At 58.3% G+C, this 4,787-nt stretch overlaps 2 non-coding genes and 1 pseudogene across 2 annotated transcripts in view; all 3 read right to left on the reverse strand.

Annotated features, from left to right (window-relative positions):
- The window catches only part of LOC142796027 (large subunit ribosomal RNA), a 3,958-nt gene extending 3,877 nt beyond the window's left edge, over window positions 1-81 (reverse strand). The window contains exon 1 of the ribosomal RNA XR_012893491.1: window positions 1-81. This exon is cut by the window's left edge and continues 3,877 nt beyond it. This is a non-coding gene — a ribosomal RNA (large subunit ribosomal RNA).
- Window positions 82-1,235: 1,154 nt separating this feature from the next.
- Window positions 1,236-1,388, reverse strand: LOC142796026 (5.8S ribosomal RNA). The gene has a single exon (XR_012893490.1). It is a non-coding gene; the product is annotated as a 5.8S ribosomal RNA (ribosomal RNA).
- A 1,719-nt stretch (window positions 1,389-3,107) lies between these two features.
- On the reverse strand, window positions 3,108-4,787 carry LOC142796029 (small subunit ribosomal RNA; annotated as a pseudogene; the record flags this gene model as incomplete).

Here is a 4,787-nt window from a genome sequence, read left to right on the forward strand (position 1 = left end):
CGGGGAATCCCTGTTGGTTTCTTTTCCTCCGCTTAGTGATATGCTTAAATTCAGCGGGTTGTCTCGCCTGATCTGAGGTCGACAGCGGATACATTCGCTTCCATCAACTTCCTGCACGACCGCGTGCGCTCGCCCTACCAAGTGCGCCCGCAACCCTGTACAGGGCCACTTCTTCACAAGGCTGGCAATCGGCTTCCCCGCTGCACGCGTGCGGCGCACAACCGGTGTGACGTGGAAGTGACGGGACACGTTCGTAAACCCATCGCGAACCGAGTACGACGCCCTACCAAGTGCGCCCGCAACCCTGTACAGGGTCACATCTTCACAAGGCTGGCAAGCGGCATTCCGCTGCGCGCGTGCGTCGTCCGAGCAGTTGCGTGATAAACGACCGTGTCGAAAGCCCAAACACCGCCGAGGCCAGTCGCCGCCGCCGCAAGGGCAGCCACGCAGCCTGGCGAGAGGCATCGTCTCGTGTAGCGTCGCCCCCGCCCCAACTGGAGTGGCCCAGTTTTTTGAACGGGACGGGAACTGCGAAGCACTTAGACCGACGGCGGACTACGACGAGAACGCCTTAAGCTTCGCCAACGTTTCGCCAACTCGTGCGGGAGACTTTTTCCGCTTCGCGGCAAGTCGTCGCGCCGTGCTCTCCGCATCAACCGCGTACGCAGCGAACCGCAAACGTCGGGCGCAGCCTCCTCACCTCCCTGCGCTTTGCGCGCGAACGTTCCCTGTTCGCGCGGCAAAGCCTGGAGGAGGCACGGCCCCGCAGCGTGTTCGAGCGCCCGGTCTACGGGACACCCTGCTTACTTCGAGGGCAACAAGCGCAACGCAAGGCTGCGATCTCGCGCACTTTGCGCACGGCTGGAGAAGCTTTGCTGGCCGGCTTTCGCTCCTCGTGTTTACCGTGCGTTAAAGTTGCGCGTCCGTGGCTCTCGCAGCTCTTGCGCGCCCGGTCGCAGAGAGGAGTACGCAACCTCGACCGCACTTTCCCTGCAGGCTTCCTTCCGACTCGAAGTCCTGCGGCGGTCTCAACGAGGTGCCACATCCTCAATGCAGTCGGTCGCCCCCGTTTCGGTTGGGCTCTGGCACGACGGTCGCCACCGTCTCGCCCTTGAGTGGCCGCTGTTGGCGCTCGCTGTGAGGTGTTCAGCGTGCTGTCCGTGTTGCCGACGCGGTCAAAACGAGTCGACGGCTCACGTTCCCTTGTGCGCCGAAGGCTCTCTTGATATGTGATCCGACCCTCAGACAGACGAAGCCAAGGGAAGACCCAAGGCCGCAATGTGCGTTCAAAGAATCAGTGCTCAGTGTGTCCTGCAATTCACACCAAGTCTCGCAGCTGGCTGCGTTCTTCATCGACCCGAGAACCGAGTGATCCACCGCTTAGAGTCGTGAAAAAGTGTTTGTTCAATTCCGTACAGTCAAAACCAAACGTTTCTGGCACTCGGCCAAACAGTGGCCAAGAAGGGCGCTTTTCAGCGCACGCTTGGACTCCAAAACTCTGCCGCGCCTTTTTCGGCTGCCGCAAATCGAGCAAACGGTGTGTTTCGGACGGCGTTTCGCTTTCGCTACTTGCGAGTGCTTTCGTGGTCCACCCCTCTATAAATACTCGGGAGGCGTCGAAGCCGGTTCTCCAAGCCGGACCCGTAGGTATCGTTGTGTGCTCGCTCTCATTGGCCCGCCTAACCAGAAAATGCCTGCGGTACACCCATTTGGATAAGAGTGCACGCAGATGCGGGCCTCGACGGCTACACATTTCCTCGGGCGGCCGCCTCCCGGCCTCCGTGGAGCGCGGGATGCACGGTCCCATCGACAAGCCTCTCCCGTTTTTACCGTGGCGTCGCGGTTCACCACGGCAGGCGGGTCGGTCTCCTCCGCATAAAAAGGGGGACCCCCGCTTTTTGTTCCACGAAATCGCACAAGCTTTTTTCGCATCCACGGTTTGCCACCGCACACCAAAATGCCGATCCGGCTGCCTACTTTAGCCAACAGGTGGAGCCAGGCGCGCCGTACTTGCGCGGCACTTCCCACGTCCACCGAAGTCGGTGCCAAGGACCACTTTCGGCGCCGGAGCCGCGTACGAGCCTACTCGAGGCGGAAGAACGAAGCCAGCAAGGGCCTGGCCGCAAGTGCGTTCAATTGTCGGGACGTCCAAGTCCCTCGTTCTTCCGTGCTTCCTCTTTCGGCAAGTCGTTGCGGCACCTTCCCAAAGCGCGCAGACCCGCTAATCGCGACGAGCGCGACGTGGCCGTGCCGCCTTTCCCTCGGCAGCAAGCAAAACGCCTGGCAACGTCGACGCTCCCCTAACCGCGATCTCGCACCGTGTTTCGTGTGGCGAATTCAAAAGCCGGCCGGCGCTGCTGCAACCATTACGGTCGGTACGCATACGCCGCGGAGGGCGGGACGGTCATCGGAGCGTGCGGTTCCTCCATCGAGTACTGCGCACCTCGGCCGTCGCATCGCCGTGCCATGACCGGCCGCGCGTCAACGCGAACCGGTGCCAGCGAGATCCCTCGCCTGCAAGAACCGACCGGCAGCCTCCGTCACCCGAGGACGCGGAGGCGCTTGCCGCGGACGGCGGGACGGTATGCACTGGTGCACAGCGGACCCGTCACATCGCCAGTTCCTTGACCGACCGCCGACGCTTGTGCCGTTCCTCTCGTACTTGGCAGTCGCCGCGCGATTGTCGGGTCTCGTTCTTGCACGCTCGAACGGTCGGGAGGGCACTCGGCTGGCGTTTCGGGAACGCGCAGCCTCGCCTTCTACCGACGTAACCACGACTCGCCGTTCGCGCTCCGCCGCTCCTGTTTACAGTACTAGGCGGTCCCGCAGCGGTCGGGTCGCGCATTTCGAGCGCTTCGAGCCACGGTGCAGTGGCGGGTCGAAAGCCGACCTATGAGTGCGTTGCGCCGTTTGTACCCGCGTCCGCCACCTGGCCGACCGTCCAAGGTCGCGGTGTTGGCGTCCGCTGGGCGCAACAATTTGTCACGGGGTGCCGCTCCACATTCAGGCAGCCCCGTGGGGAAAAGCCGACCCCGCGTCCAAACGGGGTCAGCGGCAGAAAGTGTCGGGCGCAGACGCAGCTGAGGCGCTCACCCTTCACAATCCGTTAATGATCCTTCCGCAGGTTCACCTACGGAAACCTTGTTACGACTTTTACTTCCTCTAAATGATCAAGTTTGGTCATCTTTCCAACAGACCGGCGCAACCGAAAGGCCGCGCCGGACATCGGTCCGAAGACCTCACTAAATCATTCAATCGGTAGTAGCGACGGGCGGTGTGTACAAAGGGCAGGGACGTAATCAACGCGAGCTTATGACTCGCGCTTACTGGGAATTCCTCGTTCAAGGGGAACAATTGCAAGCCCCTATCCCAATCACGAAAGAAGTTCCACGGGTTACCCAGTCTTTTCAGACAGGGATAAAGACACGCTGCTTCCTTCAGTGTAGCGCGCGTGCGGCCCCGGACATCTAAGGGCATCACAGACCTGTTATTGCTCTGTTTCGTGCGGCTAGGAGCCGCTTGTCCCTCTAAGAAGGTTGTAAGGTGCTGGGAACCCCGCACCTATTTAATAGGCTAGAGTCTCGTTCGTTATCGGAATTAACCAGACAAATCGCTCCACCAACTAAGAACGGCCATGCACCACCATCCACCGAATCAAGAAAGAGCTCTCAATCTGTCAATCCTCCCAGTGTCCGGGCCGGGTAAGTTTTCCCGTGTTGAGTCAAATTAAGCCGCAGGCTCCACTCCTGGTGGTGCCCTTCCGTCAATTCCTTTAAGTTTCAGCTTTGCAACCATACTTCCCCCGGAACCCAAATACTTTGGTTTCCCGGAAGCTGCCCGCCGAGTCATTTGAGTAACTCAGGCGGATCGCTGGTTGGCATCGTTTATGGTCAGAACTAGGGCGGTATCTGATCGCCTTCGAACCTCTGACTTTCGTTCTTGATCAATGAAAACATTCTTGGCAAATGCTTTCGCAGTAGTTCGTCTTGCGACGGTCCAAGAATTTCACCTCTAGCGCCGCAATACGAATGCCCCCGTCCGTCCCTCTTAATCATTACCTCGTATTCCAAAAACCAACAGAACAGAAACGAGGTCTTGTTCTATTATTCCATGCAAGTTTATTCAGGCGACTCGCCTGCGTTGAGCACTCTAATTTTTTCAAAGTAAAAGCACCGGCCATCTCGAGGCACACAATGAAGTGCACCAAGAAAGAACCGGCATGATGTTCAGTCCGAGCCGTCGCATCGGGTAGATGCACTACTCGTCTGGAACTGAGATCCAACTACGAGCTTTTTAACCGCAGCAGCTTTAGTATACGCTATTGGAGCTGGAATTACCGCGGCTGCTGGCACCAGACTTGCCCTCCAATTGATCCTCGTTAAAGGATTTAGAGTGTACTCATTTCAATTACGGGGCCTCAAAAGAGTCCCGTATTGTTATTTTTCGTCACTACCTCCCCGTGCCGGGAGTGGGTAATTTGCGCGCCTGCTGCCTTCCTTGGATGTGGTAGCCGTTTCTCAGGCTCCCTCTCCGGAATCGAACCCTGATTCTCCGTTACCCGTAACAACCATGGTAAGCAAGTAACCTACCATCGAAAGTTGATAAGGCAGACACTTGAAAGAAACGTCGCCGGCTCGTGGCCATGCGATCAGCACAAAGTTATCCAGAGTCACCACACAATACGGGCCGAAACCCGATCGATCTTGGTCTAATAAAAGCACCCGTTACCCAAAGGGCTCCAGGCTCACTGCATGTATTAGCTCTAGAATTGCCACAGTTATCCAAGT

This window comes from Rhipicephalus microplus, unplaced genomic scaffold (assembly GCF_043290135.1).
Source record: "Rhipicephalus microplus isolate Deutch F79 unplaced genomic scaffold, USDA_Rmic scaffold_1031, whole genome shotgun sequence".
NCBI lineage: Eukaryota > Metazoa > Arthropoda > Arachnida > Ixodida > Ixodidae > Rhipicephalus > Rhipicephalus microplus.